Source organism: Elephas maximus, chromosome X (assembly GCF_024166365.1).
Source record: "Elephas maximus indicus isolate mEleMax1 chromosome X, mEleMax1 primary haplotype, whole genome shotgun sequence".
Taxonomy (NCBI): Eukaryota; Metazoa; Chordata; class Mammalia; order Proboscidea; family Elephantidae; genus Elephas; species Elephas maximus.
In genome coordinates this window covers 55973369-55995119 of record NC_064846.1, presented here as the reverse complement: position 1 = coordinate 55995119, position 21751 = coordinate 55973369, and the positions used below count along the sequence as shown (strand labels likewise).

The window sequence follows — 21751 nt, the reverse complement described above, 5'->3', positions numbered from 1 at the left end:
CATCATGTTAGCCACTGCTACCCTCGTTGTCCACGTCCACAGGGTCCCTTGAGGTGGGCATCTCTGTGCTCTAGAGTCGGTGGGGCATGGGTAGGAGTGGCATCTCTGCCCAGGCCGGGAGCCCTAGTGCCTGGGGTCCACACCCCCTACGTGCACCAAGAAGCCAATCCCCTGAGGTGCTGTCTCCCTGAGGCCGGCTGAGGTCTCAGAAGTAGAAATTTGCCTCCTGTCTTTCTGCCTTCCCGGGCACTCTCCCCTCTCTCTACTATGATAATCCTCTCAAGCGGCTCAGGATTCTGGAAAGCAGCCAGGCTGTAGACTGTGCGTTAACAAATGTTCCATGAGCAAAGGGGGTGGAGGCTGGTGACCTGCTTGGTATAGGGACAGGGATGAGGGCAGAGAATGAAAGTGACGGTCACATGGAAGAGGAGCCCTGGGCAGGAAGGAGACCCTCAGGGGCACCAAACTCAAAGCTGTTTTCTGGGCTGGGCACTGGTTTTGTGGTACTTTTGTGTGTGCTGGTCGCTCCCTGGAATTTTGGAAAGATGGGACACAGATGAGACTTGGGAATGTTATGAAGCATTTTAAATCCAGTTGTTCTCAATGTGTGGTTACCATACCAACAGCATCAGGATCACGTGGGGGCTTGCTAGAAAGGCAAATTAGCTGCTGCTACATGAGACCTCCAGAGTGAGAAGTTTGGGGGCTGGGGCCCAGCAGGTGTTTCTGATGCATGCTGAAGTTTGAGAACCTTTGTTTGAATCCACAATGTAATGTGGGGAAATCACCCTAGATCTCACTGTGGTTGCTTCATTTAGGCCTTCACCCGTAAACTCTGCTGTCCATTGGAATGTCCGTAGGTCTGCGCGAAAGCAGACTCATTCTGGTACACAGCCCAATAATACAGGGCTGACTTCGTGAAGACGGTGCTTCTTAGCTCAGGTAGATACATGAGACTCAATGGGCAGCTCCTGTCCGGAGGTGAGATGAGAAGGCAAAAAGGGACAGGAGCTGGTTGAATGGACACGGGAAATCAGGGTGGAAAGGGGGAGTGTGTTGTATTACAGGGAGAGCAACTGGGGTCACATAACAACATGTATATAAATTTTTGTGTGAGAAACTAACCTGAATTGTAAAGTTTCACTTAAAGCACTATTAAAAAACAATAGAGGGCTGACTTTTTTTCACAGCCACCTACATGTTTAGGCCTGAATCATTGAGGTTGGCTGTCAATTTTTCCTTTGTTCTGGGCTGAGCACACGTAAGTAAAGGCAGTAAGTTGTTGTGGGAAGAGCCTGCGATTTGGGGGCAGAGAGACCTGGGCTGGATACCTGCTCTTCCACTCACTAGCTGTGTGACCTTGAACAAGTTACTGAATTTGTCTGAGCCGCAGCGCGTGCTGATTCCTTTCCCTGACCCTTAGAGTTCTGCTCTGTGATGTAGGGTAATGGGTGTAATAGATTCTTAGGATAATAAAAGCCAGCTTGAGTGCCTACTAAGTGCTTTAAAGTCCATTATCCCATTTGGTGACTGTGACGGTTCTTTCAAGTGTAAGTATAATAACTTGTTGCAATCGTGTTGATTCTGACTCATAGTGGGCCTACAGGACAGAGTAGAACTGCCCCATACGGTTATCAAGGCTGTAGTCTTTACGGTAACTGAATGCCGCATCTTTGTCCAGCAGGGCATCCAGTGGGTTCAAACCACCAAGCTTTCTATTAGCAGCCAAGTGCTTAACCACTTGCCATCAGTGCATCTTAGGTATAATGGATACCCCTATTAGTAGTTCTTCAGGGAGGGCTTTTTTACTCCACTTTTACAGATGTGGCCTCTCAGGAACTTACCCAAAGCCTTTCAGTTTGGAGCTGCTGAAGCCTAGGTTCGAACCCAATCTGTCTATCACCAAACCGAGTGCTCTTTCTATACTGCCTTAATCGTTTAACCTTATCAAGTAACAGCAGTTATCCTTGACTTATAAAACAGACTGCAACGAGGGACCTTAGAGTCATGAAAGAAATCTGGTAAGACATATTTGGTGCAGGTTGTACAAGAGTCTGACTTATTCGCAATGGATAGTGTTGGTGCTAGAAAAGAAAGTGGTAGGAAAAGAAGAGGAGTGTGGACATGGCTCCTAGGGGTGTCAGCCTCGTGACACCCACAGATACAGAGACACAGGAAGCGCGACAGCATGTGGTGATGGTCATACCTCCTACCTCCCTCTGTAGCCCCTTGCCATCAACACTCATGCTCCCACTAGTTTTATTCAACTTCAGAAGTGGTATTTCTCATTCGGCCCGTCCTGTCGCAGCATCTGCTGCCAGCATGTGGGAAGATACAGGGATATGGAGAAGCAACTCTTCGGTGTCAGAGGAGGTAACATTAGATGGATAAGTGTATCTCTGCAGTTCTTTTGGAGCGGGGTGAATGATCTGTGCATGATAAAGTCCAGGTGGCTGGACTAGTGAATAGTGCAAAATGAATGAATTTTCCTAAAATAAAGGCAGGTTATAAATGATAGAAGGGCCTCAGTGTCTGGTTGGAGTGGAGGCTATGTCTTCTCATAGGGCCAGTCCTCACCCATATACAGAATGAAAGAGAGAATCAAAGAGATTCAAAGCCAATTCTATTAGAAAATCATTTTCATGAGACCCCTTTTGATTATCAAAATAAATTATGTTCACCAAAACAGAAATAGGAAAAGCAATTAAAATCACCCATAATCCCATCACCTGGAGGTGACTGCTATTTGTATTTTGATGTATTACTTTCTTAATATACTTATCCATATATGTAATATACATACTAACCCACTGCCGTCGAGTTGATTCCAACTCATAGCAACCCTATAGGACAGAGTAGAACTGACCCGTAGTGTTTCCAAGGAGCAGCTGGTGAGTTCGAACTGCCGACCTTTTGGTTAGCAGCCGTAGCTCTTAACCACTATGCCACCAGGGTTTCCAATATACATACTATACATACATACCTATATACACATATTGACATACAGGTAGTCCCTGACTTAGACAGCCAGCCACACAGCCTACTCACACTTCCGGACCCAGGGAAGAATGGTATTCTGGGAAAAGCTAAGTACTTGCATATGTTTTACTGCTCCCCCACCCACAAGCCGGCATCAGCAGCTATTGATTTCCCTGGGCCTAAGATAGGCCCATCTGAGTGCCCTGAGCCATGCTCCTGGACTTGGAGAAGGAATAAATTCACAACAGGGGGAAAAGATAATTTGCCAGCTCCACTCATCTGGGGAGCTCAGGACAGAAGCAGCTCCTGTCCAGGCATAAACAGTCCATGGACTTTGAATACCTTTCCCCCTGCATGGACCTGTGTGGGCCTATTTCAGGAGAATAGACCTTTGCTGGCAGACTACAACTGTTTAAGCTGTGCGGCGGAGAGGCGAGTTTTTGATATTTGACACCCCTTTGCCTGTTAAACAGGGTCCTCGCCTACCCACATCAGGGGCCTAAGGACTGGTGGTTCCACTCAGGTCACCTAGCCACTCGCAAAAGGGGTCCAGGGATAACTGGTACCTCCCAGTCCTTACAACCAAAAGCATTGGGTGCCCGTGGTCCATCTGCAGAACCCACCTACCTGTATGCTCTAGGGAACAAGGATGCTTTCCTCAGAGACACTCAGGGGGTGGTTGTCAGCACCCTGCCTTGTTCAGAGCGTGACTCGTTGCTGCAACCAGATACCGGTACCTACACCAAACACCCATGACCCCCTAAGGCTGTAGGACTGAGCTTGTACCAGAGACTTTATGACCAGTTACCTGAGCTGAATTCACACAAGAAAAGTGAATGGACTCATAAGCTCGTATATGTGATAACAGCTGTAGCCATCTGGTGACAGGACAGGTGAGAACTCCAAAGGCAAAAATAATCAAGCTAGCTCACTCAAGCAACCCATATGGGCATATCAAAACAAAACAAAGCAAGAAGCTATGATACAGTGAGCAAACATAAAATAAAATAATACAATAACTTATAGAGGTCTCAGAGACAACAGTCAATATCAAACCACATAAAGAAACAGACCATGATCACTTCAACAAGCTCTCAAAACAGAGAATCAAAGGATCTTATGGATGAAGGTAACTTCCTGGAATTACTGGATGTAGAATTCAAAAGATTAATACACAGAACTCTTTCAAGACATCAGGAAGGAGATCAGGCAATATGCAGAATAAGCCAAGGAACACACAGATAAAACAGTTGAAGAAATAAAAAAGGTTATTCAAGAACATAAGGAAAAATTTAATAAGCTGCAAGAATCCATAGACAGCAATCAGAAATTCAGAAGATTAACAATAAAATTACAGAATTAGACAAGTCGATAGAAAGTCAGAGGAGCAGAATCGAGCAAGTGGAAGGCAGAATTGGTGACATTGAAGATAAAGTACTTAGCACCAATATATTTGAAGAAAAATCAGATAAAAGACTTTTAAAAAATGAAGAAACCTTAAGAATTATGTGGGACTCTAGCAAGAGAAAAAACCTACTAGTGATTGGAGTACCAGAACAGGGAGGGATAACAGAAAATACAAAGAGAATTGTTAAAGATTGTTGGCAGAAAACTTCCCTGATATCATGAAAGATGAGAAGATATCAATCCAAGATGCTCATCGAACTCCACATAAGGTAGATTTTAAAAGCAAATCACCAAGACATATTATTATCAAACTTGCCAAAACCAAAGATAAAGAGAGAATTTTAAGAGCGGCTAGGGATAAATGAAAAGTCACCTACGAAGGAGAGTCAATAAGAATAAACTCAGACTACTCGGCAGAAACGCTGCAAGGAACAAGGCAATGGGATGACTTGTATAAAGCATTGAAGAAAAAAAATTGCCAGCCAAGAATCATATATCCAGCAAAACTGTCTCTCACCTATGAAGGCAAAATTAGAACATTTCCAGATAAACAGAAGTTTACGTAATTCGTAAAAACCAAACCAAAATGACAAGAAACACTAAAGGAAGTTCTTTGGTTAGAAAATCAGTAATTTCAGGTATCTACCCAAGACTAGAACACTGGACAAAGCAATTAGATGTTACCTCAGACAGGGAAATCACATAAATCAAGATAAAAAAATGCTCAAAACAGGGAAACAGGGATGTTATTATGTAAAAGAAGACAACATTAAAATAATAAAGAGGGACTGAGAAATGTAGTCATAGATCTTTCATATGGAGAGGAAGACAAGGCGATATAAAGAAATAAAAGTTAGGTTGAAACTTAGAAAAATAGGGGAAAACATTAAGGTAACCACAAAGGAGACTAACTATCCTACTCATCAAAATAAAATACAAGAAAAAATAGAGACTCAGCAGAAACAAAAACGAAGAAGAAAAGACAATATATAAAGATAAACTACTCAGCACATACAATTCAGTGGGAAAACGAAACTGTCAGCAACACACAAAAAAAAGACATCAAAATGACAGCACTAAATTTGTACCTTTCCATAATTATGCTGAATGTTAATGGACTAAATGTACCGATAAAGAGACAGAGAGTGGCAGAATGGATAAAAAACATGATCCATCTATGTGCTGCCTACAAGAGACACACCATAGACTTAGAGACACAAAAAAACTAAAACTCAAAAAAAAGAAGGGATGGAAACAAATACATGAAGCAAACAACAATCAAAAAAGAGCAGGAGTGGCAATATTAATTTCTGACAAAATAGACTTTAAAGTTAAATCCACCACAAAGGATAAGGAAGGACACTATATAATGATTAAAGGGACAATATATCAGGAGGACATAAACGTATTAAATATTTATGCACCCAACACAGTACTTTTGGTGAAGGACAGGGCATCCAGAAAGAAGCTCAATAAAGATACAGAAGATCTAAATGCCACAATCAACCAACTTGACTTTATAGACACACACAGAACTCTCCACCCAACAGCAGCCAAGTATGCTTTCTTTTCTAGTGCACATGGAACATTCTCTAGAATAGACCACATATTAGGTCTTAAAGCAAGCCTTAGCAGAATCCAAAACATTAAAATATTACAAAGCATCTTCTCTGAACATAAGGCCATAAAAGTGGAAATCAGTAACAGAAAATGCAGGAAAAAGAAATCAAACACTTGGAAGCTGAACGATACCCTGCTCAAAAATGACTGGGTTATGGAAGACAGTAAGGGTGGAATAAAGAAATTCATAGAATCCAAAGAGGATGAAAACACTTCTTATCAGAACCTTTGGGACACAGGGAAAGCAGTGCTCAGAGGTCATTTATAACCATAACTGCACACATCCAAAAAGAAGAAAAGGCCAAAATCAAAGAATTATCTCTATAACTTGAACAAATAGAAAGAGAGCAACAAAGGAAACCTTCAGGTGGTAGAAAAAAACAAATAATAAAAATAAGAGCCGAACTAAATGAAATAAAAAGCAGAAAATCAATTGAAAGAGTTAACAAGACCAAAAGCTGGTTCTTTGAAAAAATTAACAAAATTGATAAACCATTGGCCAAACTAACAAAAGAAAAACAGGAGAGGATGCAAATAACCCAAATAAGAAATGAGATGGGTGATATTACAACAGACCCAACTGAAATGAAAAGAATCATAGCAGATTACTATGAAAAATTGCACTCTGACAAATTTGAAAACCTAGAGGAAATGGATGAATTTCTAGAATCAAACTACCTACCTAAACTAACACAAACAGAGGTAGAACAACGGAATAGACCCATAACAAAAGAAGAGATTGAAAAGGTAATCAAAAAACTCCCAAAAAAAAAAAGCCTTGGCCTGGATGTCTTCACTGCAGAGTTCTACCAAACTTTCAGACAAGAATTAATACCACTACTAGTGAAGGTATTTCAGAACATAGAAAAGGACGGAATACTCCCAAACTCATTCTATGAAGCCAGTATATTCCTGATACCAAAACCAGGTAAAGACACCACAAAAAAAGAAAATCGCAGACATACAGCCCTCATGAACTTAGATGCAAAAATCCTCAACAAAATTCTAGCCAATAGAATTCAACAAAATACATTAAAAAATTCACCATGAACAAATGGGATTCATACCAGGTATGCAGGAATGGTTCAACCTTAGAAAAACAATTAATGTAATCCATCATAAATGTAAATAAAACAAAAACAAGAACTGCATGATTTTATCAATCGATGCAGAAAAGGCATTTGACAAAGTTCAACACCCATTCATGATAAAAACTCTCAGCCAAATAGGAATAGAAGGAAAATTCCTCAACATAATAAAGGGCATTTATACAAAGCCAACAGCCAACATCATTCTAAATGGAGAGAGTCTGAGAGCATTCCCCTTGAGGGCAGGAACCAGACAAGGAAGCCCTTTATCACCACTCTTATTCAACATTGCTGGAGGTCCTAGCCAGAGCTATTAGTCTAGATAAAGAAATACAGGGCATCCAGATTGGTAAGGAAGAATTAAAAGTATCTCTATCTGCAGATCACATGATCTTATACACAGAAAACCCTAAAGAATCCTCAAGAAACTACTGACACTAATAGAAGAGTTCACCAGAGTATCAGGGCACAAGACAGACATAAAAAATCAGTTGGATTTCTCTACACTCACAAAAAGAACATGGAAGAGGAAATCACCAATTCAATACCATTTACAGTAGCCCCAAGAAGATAAAATACTTAGGAATAAATCTTACCAGAGACGTAAAAGACCTATACATAGAAACTACAAGACACCACTGCAAGAAACCAAGAGAGACCACATAAGTGGAAAAATACACCTTGCTCACAGATAGGAAGACTTAACATTGTAAAAATATCTATTCTACCGAAAGCGATCTGTAGACACAATGCAGTTCCGATCCAAATTCCAACGACATTTTTTAATGAGATGGAGAAACAAATCACCAGCTTCATATGAAAGGGCAAGAGGCCCTGGATAAATAAGGCATTACTGAAAAAGAAAAACAAAGTGGGAGGCCTTACTTTACCTGATTTTAGAACCTATTATACTGCCACAGTAGTCAAAACAGCCTGGTACTGGTACAACAACAGCTACATAGTCCAATGGAACAGAACTGAGAATCCAGATATAAATCCATCCACATATGATCAGTTAATATTTGAGAAAGTCTCGATGTCAGTTAAATGGGAAAAAGACAGTCTCCTTAACAAATGGTGCTGGCATAACTGGATATCCAACTGCAAAATAATGAAACAAGACCCATACCTCACACCATGCACAAAAACTAATTCAAAATGGATCAAAGGTCTAAATATAAAATCTGAAACGATAAAGATCATGGAAGAAAAAATAGGGACAATGTTAGGAGCCCTAATACATGGCATAAACAGTACACAAAACATTATAAAGAATGTAGAAGAAAAACTAGATAACTGGGAGCCCCTAAAAATCAAACACCTATGCTCATCCAAAGACTCCACCAAAAGAGAAAATAGATTACATACAGAGAGGGAAAAAGTTTTTAGCTATGACATTTCCATTCAGTGTCCTCTAAAATCTACATGATACCGCAAAAACTCAACTACAAGAAGACACATAACCCAATTAAAAAATGGGCAGAGAATATGAACAGACACTTCACTAAAGAAGACATTCAGGTAGCTAACAGATACATTAGGAAATGCTCACGATCATTAGCCATTAGAGAAATACAAATCAAAAGTATAATGAGATTCCATCTCACTCCAACAAGGCTGGCATTAATCCACAAAACACAAAATAATAAATGTTGGAGAGGTTGCGGAGAGACTGGAACACTTATACACTGCTGGTGGGAATGTAAAATGGTACAGCCACTTTCTGGAAATTGATTTGGTGCTTCCTTAAAAAACGAGAAATAGAGCTACCTTATGATTCAGCAGTCCCACTCCTTGGAATATATCCTAGAGAAATAAGAGCCTTTACACAAACAGATATATGCACCTTTGTGTTCATTGCAGCACTGTTTACACTAGCAAAAAGATGGAAGCAACCAAGGTGCCTTTCAACGGATGAATGGATAAATAAATTATGGTATATTCACACAATGGAATATTGCACATTGATAAAGAACAATGATGAATCTGTGAAACATTTCATAACACGGAGGAATCTAGAAGGCATTATGCTGAGCAAAATCAGTCAGCTGCAAAAGGACAAATATTGTATAAGACCACTATTATAAGAACTCGAGAAATAGTTAAAACAGAGAATATTCTTTGATGGTTATGAGAGTGGGTAGGGAGGGAAGGAGAGAAAGGGGTTTTCGCTAGATAATAATCTACAATCCATTTGTAATTGCACCAAAAAATATGTATAAAATGTTCATAGTTGTGTTATTCATAATAGCCCAAGACTGAAAACAACCAGTCTACCAACAAGAATACACAAATTAACTTTGATAAAGTCAAAGAATGAATACTATATAAAGCAATAAAAAAATGAACAAACTATTGCTAAACTTGATGACTTGACAGACATAAAGAAGCCAGTTTATACTGTATGATTCCATTTCTGTGAAGATCAAAAACAGGCAAAACTAATCTATGGTATTAGCAATCAGAATAGTAATGAGCTTTGCATAGGGGCAGTGATGGTAATATGGAGTCCTCTGGGGTGCTGGTAATGTTCTCTATCTGGATCAGGGTGGTAGTTATAGGGTGGCATTCATGAAAACTAATTCTGTTGGACTCAGGTCTTGTATACCCCTGATCCCCTAGATTCTGAGATTAAGGATTTGGCTAAGGATTTGTATTTTACAGGGTGAGTGAAAACTTTCTAGTGCTAATGGTGGACATCTTCAGAACAGGTCTGTGGAGACCTCAGATAAAGCTCATAAATCCTCTCATATATGGATCCTAAGTTTGAAAGAGGCAGTTAATCATTTTAAGACAAACTATAGGTTTGGACCATCTAGGACTAATGATAGGCTAAGAAGTTACCCTGGAAGATCCCAGCTCAGATCTTGACATTTGCTCCCCTTCCCCAGTCCCAGCACCAAAACTAACTAAACAAACAGGCAAACAAGCAACAAGAAACACAGGGGTTTTGATGCTGTGCCGGGTTTGACAACAACAGACCTTTAGGGTAACATCTTGATTCCATGACCAGAGCATTTACAGTCCTTGGAAACTTGACTGGTCTATCTCTCAATCATTTCTCCCCTCTTCCTTGCCCGTAGTCTACACTTCAGCAACACTGGATTATCAATCTTAACTACCAATTACACCTGTGCACATTCTCACCTCTGTAAAAAAAATTGTATCACGGATCAAATCTGGAATGCCACCTGGCGGCTGTTCTTTGCCTACAAAGTCCCTACTCATCCTTTCTCAGCTCAAATGACACCTCCTTCTTGAAGCTTGACTGGCAAACCCCAATACTATCATTGTCAGTAACAGCTCAGTGCTCTGCTCATCCTCAGCATGTCTCTTGTCCCTCTACTACATCATTCTGATGCAAGTAGTGTGAGGACCACAAAGGGCGCTAAATACCAGCAGGTCGTAAATATGGGTGATGGGTTCATTGGAGTCTGTAAAATAATTCTCTGTACTTTATTGCACATGTGTACATGTTTGTCATGTTGCGTTTAAAAATGATAACACTTGGTGAGAGTGTGGGCAAATAGGTACTGTGGTACACTGTGCGTGGGAGTCTAAATTGCCACAATCTTTCTGGAGGGAAACTGACATTCATGGAGCTTCATGGAAGTGAGGTTGCTGATTGTGAAATTTTGTTAAGAACCCAAAACTTCGAATATTTTTCCACTGGAGCAACGTTGGCATTTGGGGTGGGCGGGGGTGGGGGGCAGACGCGCAATTCTTCTACCCATTGCACTCATTTCCAAACCATGTGAGACCCACTTATCATCAACCAACTTTTAATATACCAATACAGTGAAACACTGCGCAGCCATTAAAAGGAATGAGATTTTTCCAGGTATGAATATAATTGATGTGTGAATTTGAGTGAAGAAGATGTTAATAAAGCAATCTTTTGCCATTGTATCTAAGATTTAGGAAAGCTATCACATTCACTTTTGTGTCTGCTTCAGTTGAATGAAAAATCATCCTGACATCCTCAAGATGAACTGGTTTTCCCAGGAGAGAAACACAATCCTTTCTTTAAGGAAATCTTACCAAGCTTAGAAATGGATATGTTACATTAACTGCTACATATTTAAAAGCATTGATAATTTGCACAATGAGCATTGTTTTGTGACTTGTGCTATCAAGTGGAAAATATTTCAATTTGAAATAAAAAAGACAAAGAATCTTCAGGATTAAAACTTGCAACATTAGAGAAATTCTCACCTACCAAGCAAGGGTTACTTACTAGGTGAGTGAACAATACAGTAGTTTCTTATTTAAGCAATACTCTCTGCTTAGAAGTTATTTACCCTTCTAAATAATTTTCAAAACCCATTTATGACCTTATTCTTCCTTGAGCTATTAAAGTTGTCCTCCACACATGTATTTGTATGTAGTATGTAGAAAAATCAGTAGGAATGTTTACCAAATTTGTAAACTTGCGACATTATGCATGTCTGTGTTTCTAAACTTGTTTCACCCAATTACTAAAGACTATAAGATCCTGAAGAGCAGAAGTTGAACGGCACTAAAACTAAAGGAAAAGGAAATTCAGAACTTAACAAGATGATATTATGGAACATACTTTTCTTTATTGCGGTGGAACTATATACAACAAAGCATATGCCAAAACAAACAAACAAAACCCGCTGCCATCGAGTCTATTCCAACTCATATAGACCCTATGGGACAGAGCAGAACTGCCCCACAGTTTCCAAGAAGCCCCTGGTAAATTTGAACTGCCAGCCTTTTGGTTAGCAGATGTAGCTCTTACCCACTACTGCCACCAGGGTTCCCAAGCATATGCTAATTCAGCAATTTCTACATGTACAACTCAGTGACACTAATTACATTCTTCAAGTTGTGCAACCATTCTCCCTATCTCTTCACAAATTATTCTAACACTATTAACATAAACTCACTGCTCCCTAAGCAAAAACTCCTCTTTTCCCCCTCCTTTGGCCCCTGGTAACCACTAATAATCTTCGGTTTCTGTATATTTACTTAAGGAGCCCTGGTAGCACAGAAGTTAAGAGCTGGGCTGCTAACCAAAAGGTGGGTGGTTCGAACCCACCTGCTGCTCTGCAGGAAAAAGATGTGGCAGTCTGCTTCTGTAAAAATTTACAACCTTAGCAGTTTACTCTGCCCTGTAGGGGTTACTAGGAGTTGGAATTCAACTCATAATAACGGGTTTCATTCGGTTAATGACAAATGACGTTGAGTAACTTTTCATGTGCTAGTTGGCCATTAGTATATCTCCTTTGAGGAAATGTCCACCCAAGTCTTTTGCCCATTTTTAAAATTTGGTTGTCATTTTATTGTTGAGTTGTAAGAGTGTTCTACGTATTCTGGATACTGACTAAAGTAAGATAAAATGAGTTAACTAACATATGAGAAGTAATTTCTTAATGAGAACAAAAATAGATGATAATTATTACCGAACATACATTGCATTGTTCTTAGTAAACAAAGGTACCAATTGCAGTGGATTCAATTCCTACTCATGGTAACCCCAGGTGTATCAGAGTGGAACTGTGCTCCATAAGGTTTTCGGCAGCTGATTTTTCAGAAGTAGATTACCAAACCTTCTTCCAAGGTACCTCTGGGTGGACTCGAACTGTCAACCCTTCAGTTAGCAGCAAGCGCTTTGCGCCACCCAGGGGCTCCCAGTAATCAAAAGTACCTGGTAGAAGAAATTTAGTCGAACAGTGTTTCCCAAAATATTTTCTGAAGAACACTAGTACCTCAAATACTCTGTGGAAAAATGCTCCATTCCCATAGAGTTTGGGGAAATGATCCCTCCCTTGGAGATTCATATTGCATATCAGCATATTATCTAAAAAATCTGACAGTCTGGAAATCGTTTTACCTTCAGTTCTGAAGGTCCCACCCTTTTTGTATAGTAGAGCTCATCTTTTGTGGTTGTAGCCTCTCAGACCTAGTGTTTTGCAGCACAAATGTGGAAATGCTGATATGAGAAAAAAATAAAGTGAATAGTTTAAGATACATGTAAAATATCACAAGTGACAATATTCTTTAACCACCTGTAAAACAATACTTAAATTCTCCATAAACGTAAGCATGATCTTGTTATTTGATCAACTTTTTGCATTCAGTGCCACTTTCGTGATGTTCCACGAGTGAGCATCACCTACAATTATATTTAATATTTTTTCTTAAGTCATTCACTATTATTTTCCACATGAAGGTAAGCAAGGAGTTTTCAAGGAATCTAAAAAGCAATGCTTTTGAGAATTGGGGTGTATCTGGGTAGCACAGTTTGCAGTCAGCTGCAAACCAAAATGATTCAAACCCACCCAGCAGCACTGCAGAAGAAAAGACCTGGCAATCTGCTTCTGTAAAGGTTACAACCAAGAACAGTCTGTGGGGCAGTTCTACTCTGTAGCACATGGGGTTGCCGTGAGTTGGAATCTACTCCACTGCACAGCACAAGACAGTAACAAAGAATGGGGGGGGGGAAGAACACAAAAAGATTACGGTGATTCACTTCCAAATGTATTTTGTAAAATTACAGAACTTCAAATTAAGTATAAGAAATAAATTTTCAACTTTCACATGAGGCTCCTTTGACACTTTTACTGAAAATCCAATTCTTAAAAAAAAAAAAAAAATTCTCTCTCCCTCCATTTCTCTCTGCTTTGCTTCTTCCCTGAGCACATGTTTAGAATGATTACTGGGAAAACTGTCTTTAATAAAAACATGGTCAGAGGAGGGACAGAGAGGTCATCACATCACACAGCGAATATGACAGGGTGCTAGGCAAGTGTAGGCTTTTACTGTGGGAGTGGTGAGGAAGAGGGTGTCCCACCAGGCTTCCAGAGCACTGTGTCAGGCAGATGACAGATGATCTACAAGTCCATGAAAATCACACCGCTCCCCAACTGGTCCGCCTCCTCTTCTCTCTCTACCAACAACATTTTTTGGGAGTCCAGGATCAGGTCGCACACACCCACAGAATTTCTCTGCCAGCCTATGAAAGTGTGGCCACTTTCAGAAGTCCCCCTACCTCCGCCCAACCCCCTCTCGGGCATTCCCTGAATTGGCCAGGCATTGGCCGGAGGCCGCTCGGCTGCTCCTAAGCGCCCAATTTTCTGAATAAACTTCTAGTACCGGCTAGCGCCCCACCTGCCCTCCGCCAGAAGATGTAAAAGTTGATGGAACGGTCGGGATCCGAGCCACAGTCTGATCAAAGCTCGGTCTGAGGCAGAGCACAGAACACGATTCTAAAATCTTCCGCAGCCGCAGAACTCTATCAGAAGGCTACTTACGCACAACAGTTCAGGAGACGGATAACGGGGTGGGGCTTGGCACGTGACGAGAGGGGAGGGTCACGTGACCACGGGATCCACGTGACCTGCGGTTATAATGCTCTACCGCACTGCCAGCCCCTTACCTGCTGGAGTCACTCGCCTCAAGACTCAGGAGTTTCAGTCTTCACGTGACTGAGAGCTGAACCTGTCACATGACCACAGGATGGCACATGACCGTAAGGCTCTACATGCCCAACAGCGGTGTGGTACCTGAAGTGCTCACAGGAGTGCAAGGGCTTGCCTGCAACATAATGGTAGGGGCCACTAGCTGCAGATGCATGGGACCAAAGAGTTCACCAGCCCACAGGATCATGTGACAAGAGGACAGAGCCTGCCACATTACCATGGGGGAGGGGTACACCACTATACCGTCCACGTAACCCACAGCAGTAGTTTTGGGAGTTTGAACCTGAGCCTTCCACATGCTGGTAGCCAGTGGGGGCCACTTGACAGAAGAATCCATATGACCAGTAGGGCTCAGGAGTCCACAATGCTTTTGCGATTTGAAGAGCTAGGTTTACCACATGACCATAGCAGACATATGACTAGAGAGACCACATGACCCCAGGGTTTTAGTCCATGGTGCACATGTCACCAGGATTGTTCCTACCACAGGACTGCAGCATCCGCAAGATGGATCACGTGAACTGCAGCGTTAGGAGCCCACAATGCTCATGTGTCTGGGAGGGCTGGATTGGCCTCCTGACAGTAGAGTCCAATGACTGTAGTGTTCTGGTTTGTGTAGTTCAGGAAATCATAGTGTTAGTGTGACCTGAAGATCTGAGATTGTCCACATTACTGGACTCCCCAGTGATAGGGGCGCCTCCAGGTGACCTTCAGAAGCACAGAAGCTTAGACTTTACCTACCCCACCCCTCTTTAATGTGCTAATTTTATGTGTTTTTAACTGATAATTCTTTAAATTTAATACATAAAAATTACTACATAACAATAAAATGTTAAGTGTCCTAGAATAGGTTCTGACCATAAAATAGGTCCTCTCTAAAAGCATAACCTTTGCCTTACTGTAGGAACTGTGACCCTAATACTGCCAACATGTTTTCTCCTTTTTCCAAAGGGGCAAGTGAGAGCTTGATGTAACTAATGCCATGATTAACCTATAAGTTTTTCTCCTTCCTCTACCTCCTCCTTTGCATACCTTTGTTAATGACTTTGTTTTGACCTAATGCTAATGACTTTGTTCTCTGTTTTAATCTGATGCAAATAACTTTGTTTTGTTCTGTCCAACCACCTGTGACTTACAACTCCCCAAAGGGAAATCAGAGCCCAGATGTCTGACATGTATATCTTTAGCCTGATAAAGAGATGTCCAGCATGTATCTCTTTAGTCTGATGAAGAGTCTTTTGTCACTATCTTGTAATGAATAACTCCTCCAGCCATGCCATCTGTGGGCTACAAAGACACTTCTAACCCTTGTAAAATTCTATATAAGGTGTAATGTAAAATTGCTCTTTGGGACTCCATAGAGACAGGCTGTGTTGCTGTAGGTTCCCCGGTGATGAATATATCTCCTGAATAAACTTTCTCACTCCTTCTGACTTGGTGTATGTTTCATTGGCTCGACTGCTGCAGGGCATGGACCCTAATCAGGCAACAGAACCATTGCAAGAGCCTAAGCAGTGGGTAAAAGGAGCCCTGTGTTGCAGTGGTTAAGTGCTTGGCTGCTAACCGGAAGGCTAGCAGTTGAAACTCACCAGTCACTCTGAGGGAGAAAGATGTGGCAGTCTGAAAGATGTGCCAGTCTGCTTCAGTAAAGATTTACATCCTTGGAAACCCTATTGGGCAGTTCTACTCTGTTCTACAGGGCCACTATGAGTCGAGATCGACTGGACATTTTTTTTTTCTGGTTTTAAGCAGTGGGTACAGGGAAGCATTGATGACTTAATTTCATCTGGTCTAAAGGGAGTTAAAGCAAACCTAATAAATGAGTTTTAGTTGTTATTTGGAAAAAAATTAGTATAGCTAATACTATATGCCAGGTGCTTTAAAAGGTTAACTCGTTTTATAATAGTAACTTTACGGAGGAAGCACTATTGTTTTTCAAATTTTACACATGAGGAACTTGAAGTACAGAGGGGTTACATTGCTTGCATAAGAGGTCACAGAGCTTGTAGGTGGTGAAGCCAGGGTTTGTCCTCAGGCAGTCTGGCTCCAGTCTCTCTGTTCTGATCACCCACCAGATTCCCCAAAGAAAATTAATGTTAATTCAACCTTACTAATACAGACAAAATGGAAAGTCAGCCTCAGTTAATGAAAAGTTGAGCACATGGAAGATCTCTTTGAAGTGCCATTTAAATACTTTCAAGTACTATCAGTAATTAGAGTCAAAATTGAATCTAATTAAGGACCTCAGGAGATTCATTTTAATGTATATGTATACACTTAACATTAATATATGAAATATGTGTATATAAATTATAAAAGGGGGTATAAAATGCTACATATTAGTTTACAACATATCCTTCTTTTAAATAAGCACTAAAAAGAGAAATATTGCAAAGCTTAAATACCATACCTTCCTCTCACCTGAATTACAAAATCTATAAAAGAGTGGAATCTGTATTAATTGGATTTACTGTATTTGTATTTTGTATGCACATCTCCAGGAAGGTCAGAGAAAAGAAAACATACATTATAGTTATAAAAAAATAAAACTGCCATTTCACAAACACCTCTTTTGCTGATTTGTATAGGAAACTGCAGCTTTGTATGTATGTCCAAAATGAATTTGACATGGTCTTTCTGGTTTGCTGGCTTAGGCAAACTTAATGCTATACAAGCAGTGAGACAATTTTGCTAGGTCCCTGTAATGTCTCATGGCTACAAAAACAAGCTGAAGAAAACTCAACAGACCAGATTTTGCATTATGGTTAAAGTGGAATATACCAGTAAGGACAAGAGACTGTGTGTTTGTGTTTCTGAGCTGACTGAAAGGAAGTCATGATGTTTTGGAGTAAGGAATAGGAAGAGATGGCAGAATTTCCAAAAATCTGTGGGTCTCAGATCATTTTGGAAAAGTTTTTTTTATTAATTATTATATACATGTAAATACAGGATAGGAAAATGTAGCCGCATATTTACAATAGAGCCAAATAAGAAACTTTAAGTTGGATTTAGGAAGCATCTATGTACAGTCACAGGATGGAATCTGACATCAAGACCTGATGTCTATCCCAACCCTGATTTCTGTAATTATATAGACATAGGACAATAGTGGAAGACAGCAGAATTCTATCAAGCCCACCCGTGCTTAATTGAGACTTACACAGCATTGATCCGTATTTAACTTTTTGAGGAACCTCCACACTGTTTCCAAAGTGGGTGCACCATTTTACAATCCCATCGGCAATGGATGAGGGTTCCAATTCTCCACATCCTTGCCAACACTTGTTTTGTTTTATTTTGTTTTGTTTTTTGTCATAGTCTTCTTGGGGGGGGTGAAGTGATATCTCATCGTGGTTTTGACTTACATTTCCCTAATGACTAATGAGCTACTAAGCCCTGGTAGCGTATTAGTTAAGACCTGTAGCTGCTAACCAAAAAGTCAGCAGTTTGAATTCACCAGATGCTCCTTGGAAACTCTATGGGGCAGTTCTACTCTGTCCTATAGGGTCGCTATGAGTCAGGGTCAACTCGATGGCAGTAGGTTTGTTTTTTTGTTTTTAATGACTAATGACGTTGAACACCTTTTAATGTGCTTGTTGGCCATTTGTATTTCTTCTTTAAATGAAATTTCTATTCCCAGGAATGAAAGGGTGGTTCAACATTAGAAGATCAATCACTGTAATACATACACACCATCATTTGTTGTTGTTAGTTGCCTGACTCATGGCAATCTTATGTATAACAGAACAAAAGGTTGCCCCATCCTGTTTCATCTTCAATGAAACAAAGGAAAATGGTCACATCATCATTTCCATCAATGCAGAGGAAGCATTTGACAAAATTCAACATCCTTTTATGATAAAAACACTCAACAAGTTAGGAACAGAAGAGAAATTGCTCAATCTGTTAAAGGGTACTTATGAGAATCCTACAGCTAACATCATACTCAGTGCAGAAAGACTGAGAAATTTCCTCTTAAGATCAGGAACAAGACAAGGATGCCCACTCTCCCAACCACTATTCAATACTGTACTGGATGTCCTCGTCAGAGCAATTAGGCAACAAAAAGAAATAAAAGATATCCAAATTGAGAAGGAAGAAGTAAAACTCTCCCTTTTCACATGTGACATGATGCTATATATAACAACAAAAAAAAAACCTCATTGCCATCGAGTCAATTCTGACTCATAGTGACCCTATAGGACAGAGTAGAAATGCTCCATAGGGTTTCCAAGTCTGTAAATCTTTACAGAAGCAGACTGCCACATTTTTCTCCCATGGAGCAGCTGGTTGGTTTGAACCACCAACCTTCTGGTTAGCAGCCGAGAGCTTGACCGCTGCGCCACCAGGGCTCCTTGATCCTGTATATAGAAAACCCCAAAGAATCCACAGGAAAGCTACTAGAGCTATCAGCAAAGCGGGAGGATACAAGGTCAACATATAAAAATCAGTCAGGTTTCTATACAACAACAATGAGCTTCTAAGAGTTTTATAGTTTTATTTCTTACATTTAGATCTTTGATTCATTTTGGGTTAATATTTGTCTAGAGTGTGACGAAAAGATCAAATGTCTTTTTTTTGCAAGTGGATATCCTGTTGTCCCAGCACAATCTGTTGAGAGTCTATTCTTTCCCCTTTGCGTTGTTTTGGCACCTTTGTCAGAAGTCAATTAACCATAAACGTATGGGTTGATTTCTGAACACTCATTTCTATTTCATTGATCCATATGTAGACCATATGCCAATACCACATACTCTTGATTACTGTGGCTTTTGTATTAAGTTTTGAAATTAGGACGTGTGACTCATCCATCTGTGCTCATCTTTTGATTTCAAGATTGTTTCAACTATTCTGCATCCCTTGCATTTCCATATGAATTTTAGGATCAGCTTGCCAATTTCTGCAAAGAAGTCAGCTGGTATTATGATAGGGATTTTCTTGAATCTGTAAGTCGGTTTGGGTATTATTGCCATCTTAATACTAAGACTTCTAATACATGAAGAGGGGATAAGATTCCATTTATTTAGGTCTTCTTTAATATCTTTCAACAATAATTTGCAGTTTTCATTTTATAAGTTTTATACTTTTGGTTAAATTTATACTAAATATTTTACAGTCTTTTATTTATGCTATTGTAACTGGAACTGTTTCCTTAAGCTTATTTTACAATTTTTCATTGCTAATGTGGAGAAACACAATTGATTTTTGTATATTTTTCTGGTATCTTGCAACATTGTTAAACTCACTTATCATTTATTAGCTGAAATTTTTAGACAATTTCTTATTATTTCTCTATATAGTACCATTTCATGTACAAGTAGACAGTTTTTTTTTTCCTTTACCATCTAGATGAATTTGTTTGTTTCGTTATTTTGTTGTTGCTGCTCTAAATAGAACCTCCAGAAAATGCTGAATTGTGTTATGAGAGTGGACATCCTTTGTTTTGTTCCTGATCTTAGGGGGAAATCTTTCCGTCTTCCGCCATTAATTATGATGTTGTTGTTAGCTGCCATTAAATCAGCCCCCAACTTGTGGTGACCCATGCAAAATGGAACAAAATGTAGCCCGGTCCTGCGCCATCCTGGTGCTTGGTTGTGAATCACACCATTGTGATACATAGGGTTTTCATTGGCCGATTTTCAAAAGTAGATCACTAAGGCTTTCTTCCTAGTTTCTCTTACTTGGGATCTCCGCTGAAACCTGTTCAGTATGATAGCAACACCCAAGCCTCCACTTACTGACCACTGAACCACTAATGCCCTCACTAATGTTGTTTTTTCATAGATGCTCTTTACCATCAAGAAATTGAGGAATTTTCTTCTATTTCTAGTTCATTGAGTGTTTCTATTTGTTTATTGATGTGCTCCTGTGGCTTTTGTGCTTTATTCTGTAAATACAATGTATTACATTGATTGATTTTTGTCAGACTACCCACTGCTTCTCATTTCATTTTTGGAGAGATTGAGGTTCTTGATATTGGGGGCCTTTTGCATGGTATCAGGCAGGCCAACCAACCGGTAGGGTTTATTGTTGCTTAGGTTGAAGGATAAAGCTATGATGAGTGAAGAGCTAGAGTGAAGATCTTAAGAGGTGATATCTGGAATAAATCTGCCCTCCACCCCATCTGTCCCACCTTCCTCTTAACCCGGAATCTCAGTACTGGGCCTAAGGCCTCACCTTGGGCATGTTCTCTTCATAGATCTGCCCGGAAGCAGCCATGCAGTTTCTAAGATTTGGCCCCATTTCAATCTCATGGATCGTCACATCCTGAAGAAGCCAAGAGGAGGGGATCAGAAGGAAGATAGGGGCTTGCCTGGACCAGCCCCAGCACCAACACCTACCTAAGTTGCCCTCTAATCCTCCCTCCCAGAAAGGGCCCTCTGCCTGCACCTGCCCTAGAATTACTGCTGTCAGTCATACTTGGGTCTGAGTGGAGTCTCTGGAGGTCAAGAGCTTGCTGGGGGACTTCATATCCTTTGTTCTCGGTCACCTGCACAGACAGAGATGGGAGTCAGTAACTCTGAGGCCAAGGCGGTGGGGGGACAAACGGCGAGGGAAGAAGCAGTGGGTCTGAGTGTGGGCACACTACATATCTTGAGTCTGCATTACCTTTGGCAGTTTGATTTTTTTTTTTTTTGATGTTAGCTCCTTCTGCTCAGAGTGGGTTGTCAAAGATCAATATCTATAGAAAAGACAAGAGAGTTTGGGTAAGTACCAGGAACTCTGAAACCCAAAATCAAGCCAGACCCATCCCCTACCGTGCCCTCCTGCCCCTAGCTAGTCCTGGCCATGCCATGACACACACTCTTCATTGAGAGTCTTTCCACTGACTTTCTTCAACTCGAAGGCAGTGCTGACATTCTTGACAAGGACCTTGGCCTGCATTTTCTGACAGAGACTTCAGGCAGAGGGAGGGGAAAGAGAAATACAATATGAGGCTGGAGTTCCTGCTCAGCCTGGACCCTCCACCTGCCCTGTGCCCACCCAGCTGCCTCCTTGTCCTCTCTTACCTCGATCGGGTTGAAGGGGATACTGCATAGACTCTGGATCAAATTCAGCAGCCACTTACCATATTTTATGCGAGATGGAAACTGGGATCAAAAGAAAGAATGGGAGAGGAGCACACACATCTAAATCAACTCAATGGCAATGGATGTTAGCATTCCTCACTCTATCAGGTTGGAGAGAAGGAGGAGAATGACATAGTTG

The 21751-nt window shown here is 40.6% G+C and overlaps 3 protein-coding genes across 5 annotated transcripts in view; 2 read left to right on the top strand and 1 right to left on the bottom strand.

Annotated features, from left to right (window-relative positions):
- LOC126069623 (protein BHLHb9-like) overlaps positions 1 to 21751 on the top strand; it is a 283683-nt gene that overhangs the window by 8548 nt on the left and 253384 nt on the right. The gene's annotated exons all lie outside the window — the stretch shown is intronic.
- The window catches only part of LOC126069639 (protein BHLHb9-like), a 241386-nt gene that overhangs the window by 106259 nt on the left and 113376 nt on the right, over positions 1 to 21751 (bottom strand). The window lies entirely within an intron of this gene.
- The window catches only part of LOC126069641 (protein BHLHb9-like), a 53680-nt gene that overhangs the window by 8579 nt on the left and 23350 nt on the right, over positions 1 to 21751 (top strand). Inside the window, exon 6 of one of the 2 annotated variants that reach the window (XR_007515989.1) lies at positions 20742 to 21064. The exons of the other annotated variant lie outside the window; for it this stretch is intronic. The gene's annotated coding sequence lies outside the window, so the exon portion shown is untranslated. Of the gene's footprint in view, positions 1 to 20741; positions 21065 to 21751 lie in introns of those variants that run through there. 2 annotated transcript variants of the gene reach the window in all.